The 23,655-nt window shown below is 27.8% G+C and overlaps 2 long non-coding RNA genes across 2 annotated transcripts; one reads left to right on the forward strand and one right to left on the reverse strand.

Moving 5' to 3' along the window:
• Window positions 1-4,207: 4,207 nt before the first annotated feature.
• On the reverse strand, window positions 4,208-6,334 carry LOC119688049. Its single transcript, XR_005253301.1, has 4 exons — window positions 5,265-6,334; window positions 4,888-5,207; window positions 4,614-4,749; window positions 4,208-4,554 (listed from the first exon to the last, which is right to left on the reverse strand). It is a non-coding gene; the product is annotated as an uncharacterized LOC119688049 (long non-coding RNA).
• A 14,191-nt stretch (window positions 6,335-20,525) lies between these two features.
• Window positions 20,526-21,659, forward strand: LOC119688050. The gene is made up of 4 exons (XR_005253302.1): window positions 20,526-20,939; window positions 21,012-21,069; window positions 21,136-21,280; window positions 21,339-21,659. It is a non-coding gene; the product is annotated as an uncharacterized LOC119688050 (long non-coding RNA).
• The last annotated feature ends 1,996 nt before the right edge of the window (window positions 21,660-23,655 follow it).

The following is a 23,655-nucleotide window of genomic DNA, read 5'->3' on the forward strand; positions in this document are numbered from 1 at the left end:
TACTCATTTGATAGATAATTAAAATATCTTTTTAATAAGATACAGATGAGCAAAATCGGTTAAAAATTATGCGCAAAACACAATAATTAGTTCAGCGACTGTGCTCTGTTTTCTATTTCATACCTTTTAGCTGGCATGCACAATTACGTAATAGGTATATGCTACGATTTAGTTAATTATTTATAAAAAATTATAATTTCAATAAAACTTTTTTTTTTCAGTAATTAATATATTGTGTTTATTATGTTTTATGACATAAATCTGACTATGTGAAGGATAATTTTTATGATAATGTTCGACTACTTGCAGAATATATTGTTTTTCCTCTTCATATTTTGTCAAAATCGAATTATAATCCATCATAAGCCTAATTCCTCTTTCAATCATTTATCATATAAAGTCTGGCACAGAATTCAAGTGCATCTCTATAATCTTGCGTCTCCATCCATGGCGATGGATCGAAACTGATAAAACTATTAGATAGGCAAAAACGATCAAAAAAATTTGTTATCTCTTCGGTCACGAAATCAATAAGGTTCCTTGAAAAAAATTACTTCATTAGTGGGTTCCCACTCTTTATCAAACCAGAGATAGATAGCTGGAAGCTTGGATCTGTGACCGGTAACTCTACAGTTACTATCTACGCAGATGGCTCAAAGATGGAAGGCGGTACGGGAGCAGGTATCTTCTCGAAAGATATGCAGATAAGACAGTGCTACCGAATCCCTGCTACTCACAGCGTCTTTCACGGCGAGATATATGCTATCGAAAAAGATGTCAACATTAAACAACAAAGTACAATTCGTCCTTCGAAAATCACGATTTTTGTAGATAGGCCGCACTGAAGACAATTGAATCTAAATTCCAAGATACTCGCATCACTGATGAGCATCCAACATCATAAGGTCTCTCTTTGTTGGACATAGTACATTTCGAATACTTGGACATAGCAATATTGAAGGGAATGAACTAGCAGATAAGATGGCCTAGCAGATGAGATGGCCAGAAGAGGTTCTGAATTGCATACAGGAGATGCCGACCTCTCAATACATACACCGATATGTAAACTGTTTAGGATAATAGAGGGAATCAATAAGGTGACTAACTATTTATAAACTAACCGCGAAGACTGTAAGGTCCCTAGAATCTTAAGGCCTAAGTTGGACAAAAATAAAACGAAAAGCCTTCAAGGTTTGAGCAAACCTGCAGTTCGTGTGCAGGGGCACTGTGCCATTGCGCCTATGCTCCAACGGTGGCGAGTTCCAACAAGTGGATTATACAGGAGTTGCCAAGATGAAGAGGAGGTAAAATCTATCAACCATTTCCTGTGTCTCTGTTCAGGACTTCAAACAAGCCTACTTTAATGTCTTGGGGATCCTTATTTTACTGGCTTGGAAGAGATAACGAAAGCAAACTTATCGAATCTCCTCAACTTCATCTGGAAAACCAAATGGTTTAACAAGGATAACAAAGATTAGCTCGCATCTCCTGGTAAAATTTTTTGAGGGCATCCCAATGGGCAATATAAGTCTCTGAGTACAAGTGCTGACAACTGTCAGCACGTGCCTTCCGAACATAATCTAACCTAGTGTGGTTTAAAATTTTCGCACATATGCTCACCATAAAAATGTATATATCTCGTACAAATCATCCGAGTTATATGTAAATTGATCTCTTAAAATATACATTTTTAGTACATGATTTTCGCCATCCATCGAGAATCTTAGATGGCACCTGGGCGCCACAGGTAACCATACCTACTACTACAAAATATGTATAGCGTAGCGATCCGAAACCTGGCATTTGTCAAGGGCGGAACGTAAACTAGGAGTGATAAATTGAATCGTTCTGTCTGCGTTATCCCAATATTGTTGAACTGTGACTAAAGATTCAGCTTCCATTTTGAGACAATTTCTTCATCGAATTCATTCCAATTACAATCAATGAAATTTTTAGCCGCTCTTGCTTCGTTTGCTAAAAGGATATTAACTTCAGTCATAGTCCCTGTACGACCATTTTCTCTTTGCTTACGGAAAAATTCTTGTTTTGACTACTTTTTCAATTCTACTTAAATATCTATATAAATTATTAAGTAGAAATGTATTATTTTTATTTTTTATTTATGTTTCTTCCGTTTCTTGTAAACATTTGCGATAGCATTGTGCATGCCAGCTAAAAGGTATCAAATAGAAAACAGAGCACAGTCGCTGAACTAATTATTGTGTTTTGCGCATAGTTTTTAACCGATTTTACTCATCAGTATCTTATTAAAAAGATATTTTAATTATCTATCAAATTAGTATATATTAATAAGTGTTGAGGACAAGAATCAAGGACAAGAAAAATTTTTTGTGGCTGGTGTACTGGAAAGATTTCTCAGGACTTAGACAAAACAAAGCACTGATCTACGGTTTGATCCTACATAAACACTCTTAAATTCTTAAAAGGTAATTTAAGTTTGATAACGAGTTCAATTTCTGGTCATTATATACGGGTCATCAAATGTTTCATCATGATAATATCACGTAAGTCATATCCTTGACGACTTCGAACATATTGACGGAATTTGGTTGAGAAGTTGTAATGCATCTAATGTAATGCTAAAAGGTATGAAATAGAAAACAGAGCACAGTCGCTGAACTAATTATTGTGTTTTGCGCATAATTTTTAACCGATTTTGCTCATCTGTATCTTATTAAAAAGATATTTTAATTATCTATCAAATGAGTATATATTAATAAGTGTTGAAACAAGTAACAAAGATAAGAAATGACCTTGAATTGAAAAATTACTGTTTTTTGTCCTGAAAACCCAACTTTGCTCGAGTGGCGCAACGTCATTTTTAATCCTATTGCTCCAAAACTTTGGGAATATCATTTTTTTGGTCAATGGCATATTCCTAGGGGGTGCGCTCATTCAAAACTTCATTTTTAATTTTCCCCCTTATAACGTGAGCCACCCTATTGGTACACCCTCTCTTGACATATGGTACAAATTTGAGCGCCATCTGTCAATTAGTTTCTTTACAGCAGCTGTTAATATGAGACTACCTCAAGTGCATTTAGAGATATTTACTATGGAAAATTGTTGTTATACGCGATTTCTTGACCAAACACGGCACCACTGTCATCGCTCAGTCATCATATTCGCCAGATCTGGATCCGTTCGACTTTTTCCTGTTAACGAAACTCAAATTGCCCCTTCGTGGTAAGCGTTTTGAGTCGATTGAATCGGTAAAAGAGAATTCGCTGAAGGAACTAAAAGTCAATCGCCGAAGGAATGCACGGGCCTACGAAAAGTATATGGAAGATTGGGTTACGCATTGGCATATGTGTATCGCTTCAGAAGGAGCATATTTTGAAGGAGATAAAATAAATTTGGAATAAAATTTAAATTTGTGTGTTTTCTTTACAAAATCCGAGTACTTTTTGAGCAGAAGGTATTATTTTGCCAATATTGATTTATTTTAAAAAATCCAAGATTAACAAAAAATTGTTTGATGGAAAAATTCGGCCACAGTACAAAATAAATACTTCTAATATCAATTACACCAAATCCTTTTATATAGCAATTTTAATTACTTTTAATTTTTTAATAGTTAAACATAACACGTAAATAAATAAAATAAAAATGCAAAAGTTAAATATTGTTGACCTCACAACTTAAAACATTTTTTATTCATATTTTTGTATTATTAAAGAGTTAAAATCAAGCATATCCTTCACCAAAATATTAATAAAAATATATTTGTATATTTATTATTTATTACTGTAGTTACTTTGCAATAAATTTTCATTTTCCATTTATGTTGGGCACATAATTCTGAGATACACACAACCACATTGAGATACAGAATGTGTAATTTACACTGCAATACTCATATTTGCTGAAATTATTTTTAACAAATTATGTTTGCAAATAAAAAAAACATTAAGTACATAAAACAAAAACAAAAAAAAAAATTTTTAAATATATTTATTAAAATAAAATAATAAATATTATTAATGCCATTTACATTTTGATGTGGTTAACTCATTAAATTTAATTTAATTTACCACAATTGAACCCTGCTCGCATTTGGTCAATTTGGTCTCATGATTTCGTCATATTTTGTTTCCAACATTAAAAAACGTTTAAAATTGACCAAAAATAAATTAAATATTATGAATTAAATAATGCTGGAATTTTTAAATTGAATTCAAATTCTCTTTTGAAAAATAAATTTAACATTCAATTTAATTCAAATATTAATGGGGAAAAATGGTCGGATTTTAACAACCTTGACAAAATATTTGCGAAATACAATTGTTAAGGTATCAAATCGCAATGCGTTGTGAGGACCTACCAAAAAAGCCACCTATACTTTATCTATTGTTAATTTAATTAATGATATTGGTACATTAATTAGATTACATATAAATCACACTCTTCCAAAGAAGGCGATTGTTCTTGCTAACCCTCTCCATTGTCCATTATTGGCAGCTTGGACTTCATCAGTAACGCCGGCTATTTAACTGCAATGGCAACAATCCAATTGGACTGAGGTTTGGTCCACTTCAAAAATACAATACTTATAAAGAATTTAAGTACGAATAATTGCATTTACCACTCACTAGCTTGATTTTGGGTTTATCCGCGCCGGCGTTCACGATTGAGTTCAGTCATTAAATGTCCTAATGTTTAACTCCAACCAACCCAGTGATTTGAACGGAATGAATTTTGATTCTTCATACCATTCATTCCGGATATCTAGAATAAGAAAGTATTTTTGTAACAACATTTTCTTAGTAGCTGTTATTTATTATAATTCTGCTTACAACTATACATTTATATATTTATGAATCTATAAGCATCTACTTTTTACCCACTTTTTATTCCATAACTCACCTTTTGATTACTTATTAAAAAACCGATTTAAAAAATCTTACTCCCCAAAAGCAAAATATGTCGTTCGAAGCGAGAAGTTTTTGACGTTTCAATAGAAGAAAATATTTTAATGAAAACATTTTGAGGTAATATTAACTGGCTTGCTGGCACACAGTCACAATAAATCGGTCATAACTTGCCGGATAATTCTTTTCAGAGCTTACAATGTTTGAGGATTCGAGGTACAGTATCCGCATATGCTCGATACTTTGTAATGTTATAGTGTCACAAAATACAGCAGGTATATAAATACAGGAATATAGGCGGTAAACGATACGTACCTATAAATAGAAAGCAAAAATTATCCTTTGATATATGGTATATGAACCAAATCTTACAATTCCATTTTCCAAATGTAAAAGACGAAATAATTACTTAAACTTTCGTAAACTCGTTGAAGACGTAGGTTTAAAATTATCGAAGAAGTTAATAAAATACTGTTATATTTCTTAAAGACCCTCTAATGATAGCCACTACACGATGTTTCTCGCAATGGATTTTCATTGTCGTTTGTTGTCCACAAGTATCTCTTCTTCTTTGTTCCGTTAACTCCCAGTGGAGCATAGGACCTCAGCAAGTATCTCTAGGTATTGTGTTTTGTTGTATTTTTAATGTTAGAATGATATTCACTTTTATTCATTGAAATTATGAACTGCATCTTCCAACAACTTACTGAGTGCCCTGATACTTCTTCTTCTAATATTAACCCTTGTGCTCTGATCTCGTTTAATATTTTGAGTGAAATGCTTTTAGTGTCAAAAAGTGAATTTTCTGTATATTATTTGTTATAAGAGCGTTGAAGTAAACGAGAAAGTCGTTCACTCCATAGTTACTTCTGAATAGGGCTTGTTATAGGGCTTGTGGGTACATTCAGTGATAATAATTAGTGATTTTTTTCGTCATTTGTCTGCACAATACATTGTTACTTATATATGTTAAGTACTAAACAAAAAAACAAAACCACATTGAAGCCATTATTTAGCCTACTAAAACGAGCAGTTAGCCGCAGGAAAAAGCGTTTCCTTTTTCAAAATTTTTCAGGATTTGATTTCATCGGTTCGCAAAACGCTTTCACTTTGCAAAGTAGGACAAAGGCAAATATTGGCTGTTTAGATAATCATCAAGATAAGCAATTGCCGGCAATATTTTTTAAACGAAAAAATTAAGGATATTATTAAGCGAACCCAGCAAGAAAAAAAAAACCACAAGGAAAAAATAAATAAATAAAGGAGAAAGAAAAATATTCATTAAAAAGCAAATTGTACCAGCAAATTAGTTTGACCAAGGAATTTTTACCCTATCCTATCCGAGTATTTTGAGGAGTTGACTTCTTGTATTTCATTTTACTCTAATTCGTTAGAATGTTTTACATTTCTTCTAATGAGGTTTAGGATACTTTCCTGGCAATTTTTTATATTCTATTTTAATTTTATATTACTACAGGTTTATATATACATATGTAAATATTTTAATATACAAACGAAATCATACCGCCCAACAAGCTTTGTAGGAATCCACACCAAAAATAGTTTAAACGAGCCGATTAGATAAGTTTGCTTTTTAAGAGATATATATACCGCTGTGTCTATAAATATCTGTGAAAATACATGAACATTTTAATTAGAGTTTAAAATGATATATACATGTCATTTTTAAACTAAATAATATAGTTCAATAAGGACAGTAAGTATCTGTGAAAATAGAGAAAACATTAGTTGTATGACTCGTAAAATTCAAGACTGCATAAATCTGTATTAGACAAATATCTTCTACATATGGACAGTACGTACATCACGAAATGAAATTCATGATTTATGGTAACTGTGGCGATACTTGAAGTGTTAGTTCCATAGCAACAGCAAAGTACACTTTCAACAATACAGGATTTTCATTTTTCTTGCCAGAATCACTTCTGTATCATATAGCCCGCTTAATATACAAAAATCACGCTTTCAGCTCTATCCATGATATTGCTGAGTAGCGAACGTGATGAATCCGATACTAATAGAAACATGTCGTTCATTTTCACTTTGCGATCAAATGTCAAAAGCAATATTTTTTTAAAAACTAGTACCTCTATGAATAACCTTCTTGATATATAAATCACTTGCATTGCATTAAAAAATGATTCACGTTCATTTCCAAATGTCAAAATATGACGTTGAATTATTGTAAAGTTAACAATTTTTCCCTTGGCGGTATAGTAAAATAGTTTCGCTCTCCAGATATCGCACATTAAAACTGAACATTTTTACGAATTTGTTGCGAATTTATAGGAATAGTAATAACAATTAGTCGCACCATCTAGCGACAACTAGTGTATGGAATGTCTTATTCTGGCGCGTGTAGTCACTGTTTGCTATTACTTGTGTATATAAAAATATTTTAATATTAATTATTTTACCTATTGTTTTTGAATGCCATCATTCATTGCGTATAATGAATCTACTTCATAGACCAATGCAATCGGGTGTTAGTTAAACCTTTCCCGCGACCTCTTTCTCTAATTTAATAATAAACAGATAAACTTTTATTTCTGCAAAAAATACAAAAAATAAACATTGAAAATTAGTATTATTATTTATGTATTGTTTTAATTTTTGATTCTATCACACAAATTACAATTTAGGTTTGATTAGAAACCACTGAAACAACCTATTAGTTGATTACAAATGGAACCTTCTCGAATTTCAAAATATAGAGAAGAATTTCTGTCTCTTCTTTCTTTCTTTAAGACGAAAGAAGATTCTGTCTCCTCTTCAGATTGTCGGGTTGATAGTAAAGTAGGCAATGAGGGACATCCTTCCCATGAGTTGATTCCAGTGACTTTGTGGGAATACACGAAATGATTGTTATGGTCTCTTACTAACATTTGTTTTCTTTTTCAAGTCTTTCAAAATGATTTTAAAGCAATCTTAAAGCAATCAGTACTTAATTCAGACGAATATTTCTTTCTATGCTTGACCGCATTCTCAGGAGTTGCGACAATTTTGTGTTTATTACTAATTCCATTCGCGACAAGAAATAATAGGTCTGTTCCACGAGCTACTCGTAGTAAAACTCAAGTAAAACGCAAGTAAAACTTACACGAAAATTGGCTAGTGGAAGGAACTTGTGTATACACAGTTTTACTCAAAGTTACTACGAGTAGCTCGTGGAACTTACCAGCCTCATGTTGCAGTAGTTCAAGTTCACAAATTTTTATTAAACAAATATATCTAATTACTTTTTCAGTTGATAAATTTTTTTTATACAAAAATAAAAGAAAATAATACTACTATAAAACTAGGATGACGTAGATATAGTTTTAGTAATATTAATTAATGTTAGATTGTTCCTGATGATAAGTTTTAAGGAGAGTCGAATAATATATAGAATAATATAAAAAATATTTAACGTTGAATTATTTAATAAAAAGTTAGCTATAGCCGATTTCAAAAATATATAAAAACCATTATAAGAACACAGGTCGATAAATATTTTCAAAAAATTTTATAAAATAAAATAATGTGGAGACGTAGAAAGCAAAGAATGAAGAGATGCAAGTTACCATATAGTATTTTTGAAATATCGTTATTAAAAGTTTGCAAAAGTAAATACATAAGTAATGAATAAAAGCAAATAAAAGTTATCCTATTAATATATTATATATTTATTAGAATAACGAAGTGATAATATATCAGCTGTTTAAATGTCATTCAAAATGAAAATGAGATTTATTGACAAAATGAGATTTATTGATATTTTATATATCACAAAAAATATCAGTAAGCTATATGCCTTATAATATTATATAATATAAACCATACACACGATAATATTTTTTTTTTTTAAATTCACAATTCGCCAAAGAGAAATGCGTTCAGCTTGTGCATTTCATTTTCCTAACAAATCTCGTACAGCGGATTTGAAAGAGCTTGTAGCCGCTGTATTTGCGAAAATTTACACCTTTATATATTTACATAAAATATAAAAAAGCATGTATTTATGTATACATGTATATATATATATATATATATAAATATATATAAATACATATGAATATAGATTTAGGTAGTAGTTAGCTCATAATTTTGTATATATCTTACAAACGTGGGAGAGGTGCGTATTTATATAAAGACGCAAATTTCACGGGAGCGCAAATCCGCTGTACGAAATTTATTTTTGAAATGAAACACACAAGCTGAGCGAAAATTGCATCTTTATTATATATAAATATATACCTCTTCCATGTTCGTTAGATGTTTCCAAAACTATGATGCGTAATTGGCACTACTGCAATGTTGTAATTGCAGTCAAGTCATGCAATTGCAGTTGGTTTTCAATGCAAAAAGTAAATTTCACACTGACAGCTCACCTCATTTTGCATTGAAAATAACAAGAATTGTTGTAAAGATGCATACCTCTTAGAATAAGAAAGTATTGCATTTATTTTTTGTGAAAAAATAAAATTTAATCCATGAAATACTGCCAACATTATTACAATATAATTTTCTTCAACGTATTCCAGCATTAATAAATTGTTATTTATTGCTATTTATTCAAATATATAAATTCATCTTTTGCAGTCACAAATAAACAGTTGATACTTGTGTATATTTCAAAAGATATATGTATCAAAGGACGTTCATGTAATCACTTGCGCATGTTTTGCTATTTGTGCGGTTTCCCATATTAGGTCTGTTCCACGAGCTACTCGTAGTAAAACTCAAGTAAAACAGTGTAGCACAAATAAAGTGCCAAATTACGCTCCTTACACAGATTTTTATAGAACAGCGTTGTGTAAAGTACAAAAACTTAAATTCAAACCAAAACAGCTGATTCACACATCACACAAATTTTACTTGAAATAAAATGTACGAGTAAAGTCTGTGTAGCATTTTGAAATTTCGACAGGGATGTTACGCTCTCTCAGATGCGCTCATTAACTCGAAAATGTTGCTGGTGGAAAGCACTTGTGTATACACAATGTTACTCGAAGTTATTATGAGTAGCTTGTGGAATAGACCTATTATCACTTCGCTTAAATCTGCTTAATAATTTAAAGTTGAATTAGTGGTACAAAATCAGCTGACACATTTCACCTTTGTTGACATGAAACTTTATTTGAAAAATATCTCACTTGAAATTAGGATATTTGTGACAGATTTTTTTCCAAAATAGAAGTTAGTACTAGACTTTATAGAAAACAATGGATTCAATTTGACTTTTTTGTGTTTAAATGTTGTTTTATACTCTATGTATACTCTATTTTCTACATTTGCTACGTCTATGGCAACAAAGAAGAAGAATAGTTCTCCATTTACAAATATCGTAACTCATTAGCGTTAAACGTACTATGATATACGAAAAACTTTTTTATTTGAATGTAAAGTACACCCGCTCTCGTGGTTTCAAAAATCTTGTAATCTCCAAAAATAATTTATATTGGCAATATTGTTTTGTTAAGCAAAATTGATGCTAGTGATCATCAATCATCAAAAAAAGATAGTGAATATATTCAGGAGCAAATTTGTTGTGAAATAAATACTTTAAAATGGAAACGATTAAGTTTGTAATAGAAAATATCGACTTTGAACGAATTGAAAGACTGATGCTTATACTAAAATATCATAAGTGCATATATAGCGTCACATGTAATCCATGCTTAGAGCAAAACAGGTTTTTCTTTTTCCTGACGGCCAATGATATTGTTTTTGCGGAATGGATCTTTAAAAAAGCTTTTAAAGCTATCCTAGATCTTTACTAAATGAAAAGTTCTCAATAATTATATAATGTAAGTACATAAGTGTATATATATATATACATAAGTATTTAGTAATTATCAATTACCAAACTATCAAATATTTATATAAGTCAGCGAACAATTATTTACAATTGGATTGAACTGGGTTGAACTGGGTTGGAATTGTTGACGCAGTTTATTCCCAAAATCCACATTTCTCACCATTTAGACCAAATAATGGATTAATGTATTTATATGCATTGCTTGGTGTTAATGTAGATATATTTTAAGTATGTTATAGATAAGGAAGTTTATAAAACGGGAACGTAGTGAAATTGGTTCGTGCGAGCAATAATGACATGCAAGTTGTCATTATTTTCAATTAAATAATTTGTCAAAAACACACAGTTTGGATTTAAATAGAAAAATAGTTAATTACACGCAACCGACGACAAATGTGCAGCAGTTTCTTCACATGTCATCCATGTAAACATTCCTATTATTTTTTACGATGCTGTAGGTGGCGCATGGGTGCAAATTCTTGCTTGGCACCTTTTGGTGAGTGACTTAAGTCAGTCTTTGTTTGTTGTCTTTATCTAGAATGTACGATCTGATGTGACGGGAATGCGTGTGTAGTCATGATTTTTTACTGCTGAAATACGTGCTTTGAATCAAGTTATTTTTGTAGCTCAACTTAATACATAATAATGCTAATAAAGCACTATATAAGCCGTTATTAATAATTACTATTAATTATGTTTAATGAAAATGAGCCTCATACAATCATTTATATATACGTGGATGTACGTAAACTTTATTTTCTTTGTTTTTTGTTATAATTGTTTTAAAAAATTATAAATAAATAAAGAAGACACCATAATGATATTTTACTTTATTTGAAAAATTGTCTATATCATCTTTATTTTCTGTAGATATAGATTTATCTTCTGGAAATATATTTTCTATAGATATATGGAAAAAACTACACTTAAAAGGATATATTAAAGTTACATTGCAAATATAACATAAATATTATAAAAATTTATAAAAATTATAATATAATATATCTGAAAAGTTTTAATTATCAATATAACTTTCCAATCTATAATATCGAGACAATTTTTACAATATTTTCAATGTGAATTCAATTTAAAAAATAAGTTATACTAAAAAACATACTACAAATTGGTAAAGATCTATTAATAATTATATTAATTATATTTAGTTGCAAACTGGGTTTTAATAAAACATTAGGTTCAAATATTTATATAATGTTCTATAAATATAAAATACATAAAATACATATATACACAGTAGTTAGTATATATCTATGTATTTTTAACAAATTTAATCAAATTTATTTTTCATCATATTTTTATTAAAAACAGGAAATAAGTACTAATTCCAAAACATCTTCCGCGTATATATATTTGTTAGGTCTGTAAGAAAGGCTTATATTCTAATCACACTTAGAGAAAGTGAAAATATATTTATATTTATATATTTTTATATTTATATATTTATATGTTTACATATTTATTTATTTATTTATACATTTATATTTATTTTTCAGCTGGGAAAGTATAATCTCGTAGTCAATATTATATCAATAGATGAAGCTAAAATATTTCGTCAGCAGTTGATATTAGAAAAAAATTTCTCCGTTATAAAATCTGTCAATAAATACAATGCATGCAGTTGAGGATCAATTGGTTTAAGAAATAAAAAAAAAAGTAATAGATTCCATATACGAACCTAAGGTTCGTGTGGATTGAAGTATCTACTTATAAATACAGCATTTGCATCTTAATCAATATGTTCATAACATATATAGAGATAATGTTCAGCTATAATTCGTGTTTGTTATTTTGCTGTAAGATATCAGTTTAAGCTTCCAGATTCCAAATTTTAATTCCGACACTTCCACAAAAATGATCGAACATAGGTATAATGTCATACAAAAATTAATTAATAATATATCGAAAAATAGCACTCAAGAGAGTGTTTCTGCTCCCATTGCATGCACTACCGTTTCGAGCGTCGAGCCTCGAGCTCCTTTCTTCTTTCCTTTGGTTTTATAATAGCCTTTATATTTTCAATGAGAGGATTGTAGATTCTATACATATGCAAAGTAATGTATAGACTTCAAAGTTAACGTCTTCAGTTAACGTTTTCAATAATAATTAATAAAAATTGAATAATGTAGATTAAATGAGTTTTAAATTTTTTTTGTCTTTGTTGTTCTGTACGGAAAATTGTTTGGAAATTTCTCTGTATTTCATTCCCAAATGCCAATCCCTTACACAATCTCTTACTTTTTTTAATGTTAAGTAGAAAAAATTCGTGACGGCGACAATGACTTTTGTGCATTTCAAATGACAAAGAAGGAACAAACAGCTACCAGGATGACATTGTCAAGGAAATAATGATGAAAATGTTGTGTGTTGTGTGTTGTGTGTTCTGTGTTGTGTCGTGTTGGGAATTTAATTATTCGCACGTGAATATCCTATCCTGTACATGTAAAACGTCGTTGGCGTGTGTTCGGTTAGATACAATAATTTTTTTGCTACTTCTTCCTATCCGAGCAATGCTTTCTGTTTTTGTAAAAAATCTATTTAAATCCATGTTGAAGTAAGTGAGTGTATCACATATGTACGTAGTAAAATTCAAATAAACTTCCGAAGTATCTTCCACAACACAACACAACACAACACAACACAACACAGCTAAAGGCTTGATAAGGACATAAGTGCGCAAACAGAAAAGTTACTTTTGCTGTACTTCATGTAAAAGTATTAAAAGAAATCTCCACAGCACTCCGTCATATGTATGTAACATATATATATAAATATATATAATAATTTGTGAAAAGTTACAACTTTTCACATAAAAATATTTGTATTTTACTTAAAACCAAAATGCATATACGTTTCTCTCATTAAGTAGTTGGCAAAAAAAAAAACTTAATAATTTTGTATTTTCTTGTAACTTTTTCAATGCAAATTTTTGCTATCTAGTGTTAAGCTACTTAATAAATTAAGTAATTATATATATATATATATATATATGTTTAAAATAAAGTTACTTTTTTGTTAAATTTACAATTTTAATTAAAAACTAAGTGGCAGTGAAAATATATGTATATATGTAATTATAACAAAACTTGGTTTTACTATACACACCTGAGAAAAATATTTAATATACTTCCTTTTAATTATCATATATAATAAAAATTTTATTATTATTAATATTATAGTTTCCTGAGGATAAAGAGATAAAGTGTATTAAGGACGCGCTTCTCTTTTGAGTATTTTTTTTTTATTTTTAATAGTTTTAACGAAATTATTAAATGGAATTTGAAATATATTATAACAACTAAAATTAAGTATATAATGCTGCGGAAGCTCTCGTGAATTATTATCTTACTTCTTATTAATTTCACTACCAGACTGGTCACTCATTCAGCATTGAGTAGCTGAAATAAACAGCAGGAAGAAGTCAACTGGCGTCAGGGTTGTTTCTGTCTTCGTTGGACTACACAGTTTAATGCGATTGTTTTAATTAAACCATTGAATAATGTCGTTGTTGCGCCCCTTATAGGTTTGAACCTAAATAACTATTTTCCTCAGAGCCACGGTGATGATAGATTGACCCTAGTATCTTAGTGCTAATTTTCATGAAATGACGGTGCTATAAGAATCATTTTTTTCATCAATACCAAGGCATGTCTGTGGAATTGCTGTTTGACTTTGACTTGTATTGGTCGTTTTGTCTGCTGTTTATTCATTATCAAATCCAGTATGAATTTGTTTTTTAAAATATCATTTAGTTGAAAACTGAATAGCAGTAATTGGGTTACTTTTCCAGTTGACTGATTTTTTGCTTTATTAATAGTCCATTTGTATCTCCAGAATTGTATGTCCTACAGTTTATCAATGAATGTCAGTAGTAGTAGCATCATTCTTTAGATCAGGGCTGTTCAAAGCACGGCCCGAGATGTTTTTAATCTACCACAATTATGCAAATTTTGTATTTTGCTGTACTGTTAACTATATTATATTATTTTTATGGTGTATCAAATGTGAAGTGTGAATTTAAATAAATAAAACTTAATTTAACATTATAATCGTATATTAAATTAAGTCGAAAACAACTATGAGTGTATGTATATGTTTCGTCAGCGCTGCAATCTGTACAGTGATTTATGTTGGTCCGCTATCGTATCTGGTCTGAACAGCCCTGCTCTAGATAATGGCTGTCCAAAGCACGGACTACGGGCCACATGGGGATGGCGCCCAATATTAATGCGCCCCGCGATCTATCAGTATTCCTTTCGTTGTAATATGATTTTACTTAGTTAAGAACCAATCCTGGTCAGCTGAGAGATGTGACATAATATTACTGTTAATATTTTTTTGAACTAAATTTCTTTTTCTAACAGATGTTTCGAGAAATATAGAAAATGACTCATTTCTCATTCTCATTTTTTGTTCTTCTGACTAACGAATTGCCTCCTAATCTTTTTTTAGGAACCACTTCGTATATAAATAATATTAATAAAAAAAAAAACTGAATCAATTACTTAATATATAATTTTTAAGTTAATTTTATTTAATAATTTCGTTTTAAAATTAAGAATTTTAATAAAATAATAATAATTAAATAATAATTGATATTTAAATTAAAAAATTTTCTTTGTTAAATTGAATTATGTTTGCATTAATTATATTAATAATAATGATATATGTAATATTTAAAAAAAATTTATTAATTCTTGTAATTATAATTTTTTTAATTTCATTGTTTTTAGCCATCTTTAGCCTTGCAGTTTAACAAATAATTTCGGTTTAATAATAATTGCTACATTATATGAAGTATTGATTTTATCAATAACAATTTTGCTGAACAATCTACCATCGCTAGTATTACCTGAAAGTATTCGTGGGATCATATAGTAACTGAGAAATCACAAAAATTTTTGGAATTGATATGTTGATAGATATGTTCTTTACATATTACATATATAATAACACATAAGTATATAGCTGGTATATTTATTCCAGTTTTCATTCTATAAACGAAAAACAAGAACCGAATTTTGCTGATTCTACTTAGTTGCCGAATTTTTGGATATAAACGATTGATCTAAACAACTGCTACAGAATGCTTTAACCGATAACTGCACTATAATTAAAATTAACTTAATATAAGTTAAATAAAATTCAACTATATAAGTGCATCAACATCGAATCGGTACTAGTTAAGTTCCTGAATTAATTTCAACAGTACAATTATTAATATAATAATAAGAAATAAATAAATATTGTAAAAAATTGTGTTAATTTTTAAAGCCATTTTATTTCAATACTTTTCATTATTTTTAAAAAATTTAACAGATATTTTTCATAAAATATTAATTTTTTTTCACTTTTATTTATTATTTGTATCTTCTACAATAACTAAAATGAAATTTCTCTTTAAGGTTTCTTTTAACCTATTAAGAAGTTGTATTTAAAATGGTTTTATTTAAATTAAAACAATTTTAATTATTATTTATACGAGTATAATACTTTTAAAACAAAATTTATAATATTCAATTATTTTTAATATTTAATTTTTTATAATATTTAATTTTTTATAATATTTAATTATTTATAATATTTCATTTTTTATAATATTTAATCATTTGTAATATTTAATTTTTTATAATACTTAATTTTTTATAATATTTAATTTTTTATAATATTTATTTATTTATAATATTTAATTTTTTATAATATTTAATCATTTATAATATTTAATCAATTATAATATTTAATTATTTATAATATTTAGTTTTTTATAATATTTAATTTTTTATAATTTTTAATTCTTTATAATATTTAATTTTTTATAATATATAATTATTTATAATATTTAATTTTTTATAATATTTAATTTTTTATATTTGATTTTTTTATAATATTTGATTTTTTATAATATTTTATCATTTATAATATTTAATTATTTATAATATTTAATTTTATATTATATTTAATTTTTTATAATATTTAATCATTTATAATATTAATTATTTAAAATATTCAATTTTTATAATATTTAATTTTTTATATATTAATTATTTATAATATTTAATTTTTTATAATATTTAATCATTTATAATATTTAATCAATTAATAATATTTATCATTTATAATATTTTAATTATTTATAATATTTAATTTTATAATTATATTAATTTTTAATGATATTTAATATTTTATAAAATATTTAATTCTTTATAATATTTAATTTTTTTTATATATTTAATTATTATAATATTAATCTTTATAAATATTTAATTTTTATAATATTTAATTATTTCATAATATTTATTTTTTATAATATTTTAATCATTTATAATATTTAATTTTTTTATAATATTTAATTTTTACAATATGTATTTATTTATAATATTTAATTATTTATAACATTTAATTTTTTATAATATTTTAATTTTTTATAATACTTAATATTTTATAAATATAATTTTTTTATAACATTTAATCATTTATAAAATTTATTTATTTATAATATTTAATTTTTATAATATTTAATTATTTATTATATATAATTATTTATTATATATAATTATGTATAATATATAATTATTTATGAAATTTTATCTTTCATTATATTTAATTATTTATAATATTTAATTATTTTTAATATTTAATTACTTATTATATTTAATTAATTACAATATTTAATTATTTGTAATATTTAATTTTTTTTAATATTTAATTATTTATTATATTTAATTATATATAATATTTTATTATTTATAATACTTAATTATTTATGATACTTATAAGATGGAAACTGATTGTAATTTGCAAAGCAAAAATATTAATCCTATATAGTATAAAATCCTCGAATAAGAACTTATATATGAGATATTCAAGTAATAGTAAATGGCGTAGAGCAATAGAAAAAAATTTTTTTTTAAAAAATAAGTTTTAAAAATGTAATTATAATGCAATGTAGAGAAACTATTAATAAGAATATTAAACAATATAGTTTTATTTTCAGTATTTCGTAATTATAAAAGTCAAAAATAATAAATCAAATAATAATAATGAAGTTGCAGTAAACTTTTAAGTAACATTGAAGGTTCTTAAAAATACATAACATATTTTTTGAATTAAAATGCTTACAAAGATTAATAACAAAATGTTTCGGTAGACAGAAGAACCTTTTCGAGTTGAAATGATATAACTATACCATTTTATACCATATACCATTTTGAACTACTAATTCAAAATATTAAAAAAAAAAATCTTTTTGATATATTTAGTGGTGTATACAAGAAAGGAGGAGGACGGTAAATTGCTGAAACCAAAAATATTTTGGTAATGTCTTTTTAGAGCATTTTTCTCTAGATATATTGGTTTTCTTTTCATATGAAATTTTAATTAATTTTCAAATACCCCTCTTAAATGAGTCTTAGTATATCCCGCAGAATGGAAATGCTAAAATACATACTTGAGTAATAATTTTGTGGAACTAAATCTTAAAGTCTAAATAAGACCGCAGTTTAATTTAAAAAATATGAAATAAAGTTCTTGAAGTTTATAAATTATTTTTAAAGTAAAGTAATTTTAAAAATTAAAAATCTAAATTATTTAAAGAACCTTCAGTTTTATATAAAAATGACGAAAATTATTTGATTAAATAATAAAATTTTTTAAACAGTAATTTTATAAAAAATTCTAAATTATTTTAAGATTATAATTTTAAATTAAATTATTTTAAAAGTTGTTAACTTGCATAGGCTAAAAAATGGATTATTGTAATCGCAAATAAATTAGTTTTAAAGAAAAAGAGCAAAAAAAATAAGATTTAAGATTTTTTTAATATCGATTAAAATCAATTACAATTTAAGTAGAAAAGTAGGAGTTTACACTTAACTCTGTGCATATGCATGAGTTCCATTTGCGCCTCCGTAATGTTCGTTCGCAGTACTGACAACTTTAGACCCTGTGCCCAATGCCTACTTAAAAGCTATTATAGAGTTTTTATTGCCATCTATAAATTTTATTTACAATGTTTAAAATGTAAGAAATACGCAAGTAAACCGAGAATGAAAATAAACGTTCCAAATTCAATGTTGCCCTTAACTATTTGTAAGCGTTTATATCCTTTAGCCACACAGCGGCAAATACCCTCTCCAGCTTATTCACTGCAACGTGTGGGTGGGTGAGCTCGTCTGGGTGGATGAGAATGGAGCATACTGCTCTGGCGAATGGGTGGTAATGTGTTTTATTAGCGTATTGACCAGAAATGCGTTCATCTTTGACATTAATGTTGCGTACTGGTTGCTCTTAGCAAAATGTTATTTTGCAGTATTTGAAATTTAATTCATTGTCATTGTTATTATTATTGTTGTTGCCGCTGGTGTTGTTGTTGTGTGGTGTTTATATTTGTAATATTATTTACGCTCCATCTTCTTTACTGTGCTTTCGCAGTGTAAGTTACGGGTATATATATCTATGTATCGTCATGGTCAGCAACTACCACAATGTGTCCAAGACGATACAATGGAATCATAAAGCACTTCGCATGCACACACAAACATACAAAATTATATACCATTGACTTCATTTTTCTAAACCATTTATTTTGCTCTACAAAAGGACTACTTGCTATACCCTCGTTTTTGCCAAGCTCGTAATTCTTAGCAAATCATAAGTTTTAATTTTAAAAATGTATTCGTGCAGTTAACTATAATGTATTGATATATTATGTATAAGGATTAAATACGTTTAATAAAGGGTTCAATATTCACTAAAAGTAGGTGGGTGTAAGATATTTATAATAAATATTACAAAATATAATTATTAACAAGATTTAGTTGCCACTAGTAATTAGTCAAACACTAGCAGTATAAGCCACATTTCACAACACCAAAATTAGTTTACAGAGAGTTAGACGATGTTGTTGTGGAAGTTATACTTTCAAAGAAACATCTTTTCATAAATTTGTATCTCAATTATTTGTCTCAAAAATGTACAAAATTTTTAGATGGTGCATCTTACATACGAGATACAATGTTTCAAATGCTTCGTCTACCTGGAAAAAAATTGAGCTAAACAATTCAGAATATCTCAAAAACTGTTCATTTAAATAGTTTCCCTGTTAACTATAGTTTGCTTATATTCAGTTTTCATGATTTAATATATAAATATTACGAATAAGTATAAAACAATGGCACTATTGCTGTAAAGTATTTATTTTTAATGTACACACAATTAGTTACTATCTCTTTGTGATAACCCTTCCTCTATCCCTACAATGTCACAAGCGCATTTTTAATTGTCCTGAAATAAACCGCCAGTCCTCTTCACTGAGCTTCTGTCTGATTTCCGTTACACAGAATGAAATCTTGTAAATATAATCTTCAGGAACATATAAAAGTCAATAAATAAGGTGGATGGCTTAATACTAGGTTGCTATTATTTGCAAGAAACGTCTTGCCATACAAAGCAGAACAAGGCACAGCGCTATGTCAATGCAAAACTCATGATTTGTTTTTTAAAAATGTATTTTACATAGGTTGTTATGGCCAATTAAGTAATTAGTAGTACATTTCTCATACGTCAAGTACATAGTTTAGTTCCACTATAGTAATGGCTAGATAATTTTATGTATTTTAGGTTGTTTTTCAGTTTCAGATAATTAAATTTTTTCATGACTGTGTTAATGGAGTACAAGTATGCAAACAATGGCTACTAATTTTCTACTTAGCTTTTCATGATTTTTAAAGAGAAATCACAATATCATATGGATTTCAAAAATTTATTTGTTATTTTAAGATTTGATATTATCATTTCATATTTATTTCATACGGAGTTGGTTTCAAAGTTTGGCTTCTCTAAAAATTCATAGTATTTTTTAATAATCGGAGTTTTATTGGGTTATTATACGGTTATTAACATAAAAATGAGTGCTTTCTTCAACTTCCTAAAAAAGTTTACCGACGGCAATCCGCAGCTAACAGCGGTTCAAGCTGCTAGGATCGGAGGCGCAGCTTGGGCTTCGTTTACGGACGAAGAAAAATCGATTTACGAGGAGGAACCGGTAAACGAAGAGAGATTTGGGGATGCAGTTGCGGGTTGCAGTCCGTGCGTGAAGAAGAATAAGAATAAGAATATGAAGAAGAAGAAGAAAGGATGTGTTAAGCCAAAGCGCAAGGCCTGTAAGAAACGCAAGAAGTGATAAATTGAGTGATTGCAGACTGGAATAATTCGTAAATATGATTTTAAATAAATTAGTTATTTTGACAGCTACGCTTACTAAGTTTTATTTACAATTTATACAGGAAGTGGTTGAAATTTAGATCTAATGCTTCCAGTCTGCGCAACCACTAAAAGTCATAGGTATGCTTTATTTTTATTATATTACATATTCTAATAAATTTATTTCATATCAAAAACTATTTACAGCACTCACTTCGAACTCACGCCCAACTCTTAAGGTGATAATTCGGATTATTAAGAGAGGAAAAAATTTGATATCCGATAATTATTTCGCTGATAATTATAACCTGAAGAGAAATGTGTTTACGTCTTTTTACGAGTATGAGAAATGGTATGTATTTCAGATAAGTTAAAAACGAAAAAATTACTTTTAGTCCATTTTTTTTCAGACATATCGAACCATTTCTTCTCATTTGGGTGCGATATAGCCAAATTATTCAACTCCAAATTAGATAAAAGAATCTAAATTATAGGTTAGAAATCCTAAGTTTTGCATTAGATTGAGGAAATTGTATGAAGCCAGCTAATTAGACCAAAAAGTGAACCAAGTTTGTATTTATGAAGACACCAAACAAAAAGTGGAATCTTCAAAATATATTTTTTTGAACAAATCGAATTATTAAGTCATAATTGACAGTGTGTTATTAAACATATTAGTTTTAGGTTAGTAATGTAAGAATTTCGTGGTATAAAGTAATAAAATGTTCGCCCAACAAACCTTTGGATTTTATTTTGGATTTCAGCAAAGTGAATTTTGAGCTAAGATACTGTATCTCAATTCATATAAGTTTGATAAGGATATATAGTTAAAATTTGGAAATCATAGTGCCAATCCAGAAAATAACTGCGAGTGTCTCTGGTATGCGTTACCTGAGTATGGACGTATGAATTTTTATTTCGGAATTTTTGTATTTAAGTTTTGTGTAGTGCGAAATGAAAAGAATATGTTTCCAAAAATGTTCATTAAAGACTGCGTCTTGGGAACTATTGGAAATATTGTAGAAGGTCTGTGGTGACCAGGCTACATCACAAAAAAATGTTTGCGAAAGGTATAAACAACTCACAGGAGGCAGATGAAGGCAGATAAACCAAATGGTTTGACTCTTACTATCAGCTGTTGAAGAACACGTCAAAGAAATCAAAAATTTTATACTCAAAAGTAGATCGATTGATAAGCTTTGTTGATACTAATAATATTTAATTTGGATCTGTTCAGACCACTTATAATTTATTTATGGTATTTTTAGCATAAAATATATAAGTATATTTTTAGCATTATTTTCTTGTTGATATCATTGAAATAAATAGGTACAGCGCTATAAAGTATTTGTATGCTCAATAATTTAATAAAAATGAATGTAGATGAAACGATTAAAAACCTTATTCCCTAACATATATTTATTATAAATAGGAATACCTGTAAAGGAAATTTTCAAGGTATTTTTTGATAAATAGTTAAGCTACATACTCTGATTTGTCCACAAATATTAAATGAATCACAGATAACGACATCTTATTTTAACTTAAATGTGTATAAAGTATATGCTGTCGATATATATAATATGACTATAGATATTTTTATTTTTATGAATTATTAAATAAGAATCCTGCCAAATTATTTCATCGTTTACATTTTTAAGTAATATATATTAATTATTAAATATAAGAGCACTATTTTATTGTCATATTGGGTTATTATTTTCATATTGAAATATTTTTTTTAAATTGTGTATTAAAATTATTTTCAGTCAGTATTACTTTGTAGATTTCTTTATCACATATTTTTTAATATATAAACATTTACTTTACGTATGGTTTGTACTTTATCCCTTCATTGTCACAAATTAATGTTTAATTATATGAAAATTTTCAAGTACATACCATAAATCTCATAAAGAGTTCTAGATTCTTGTGACATACATATTTTATTATCATCCAACATATATTTTCCTTACATTTATGGTTTCACATATGAATGTATGGCACATTGTACAAGTATAAGTATCTGTATCTATTGATATAATGCGCACATAATTTTCATATTTTGATCAGTTATATTTAGGTTTGATGATAATTTAACCATTTACACCATTTACACTACTTGATAGCATTAAATAAATTAATATTAATCAAAATGTCAACATATGTCCTTTAGCCGAATTGTGGCTAAAATCATAAACAAAGATGTTGATGTACTGCCTAATATAACTACAGACAAGCAAACGTTATAGGCACTGACATAATTATGCTGTGACATATACATTTATTGCACTGTTACCTAAAACCTATTTTGATATATTTCAACTGCAGCAACCCATCGTAAATCGTGAAGAAAACCCATAAATACATTTACTTATATGGAGTATATGCGTGGCTTTTGAATTTATGTTGGTAGTCGAGCAGCAGAAATGCATTTTGTGAATGAAGCCTTGACCAAAATGTCTAGCAATTGAAAAATATAGGTACAGGGTAAAAACTGTGGATGGATACACGAATAGCTTGATAATCTTGTAAGTAGAGAACCGTTGAAAAGCTGTCTTTGTAGTAATGAATTTTAATTTACATAATAGGTATATCTATGGATTGTGATATATGAATTACTGTCCTCAAAGTCTTTTGACAATGAATATTAATGATTAAAGCATAATTAGAATTGCAAAATTGATGAAAGTCGATGGTACAAAGACTATTGGAGTTATTCGAAGT

The sequence above is a fragment of the Teleopsis dalmanni genome, chromosome X (genome assembly GCF_002237135.1).
Source record: "Teleopsis dalmanni isolate 2A chromosome X, ASM223713v2, whole genome shotgun sequence".
Taxonomy (NCBI): domain Eukaryota; kingdom Metazoa; phylum Arthropoda; class Insecta; order Diptera; family Diopsidae; genus Teleopsis; species Teleopsis dalmanni.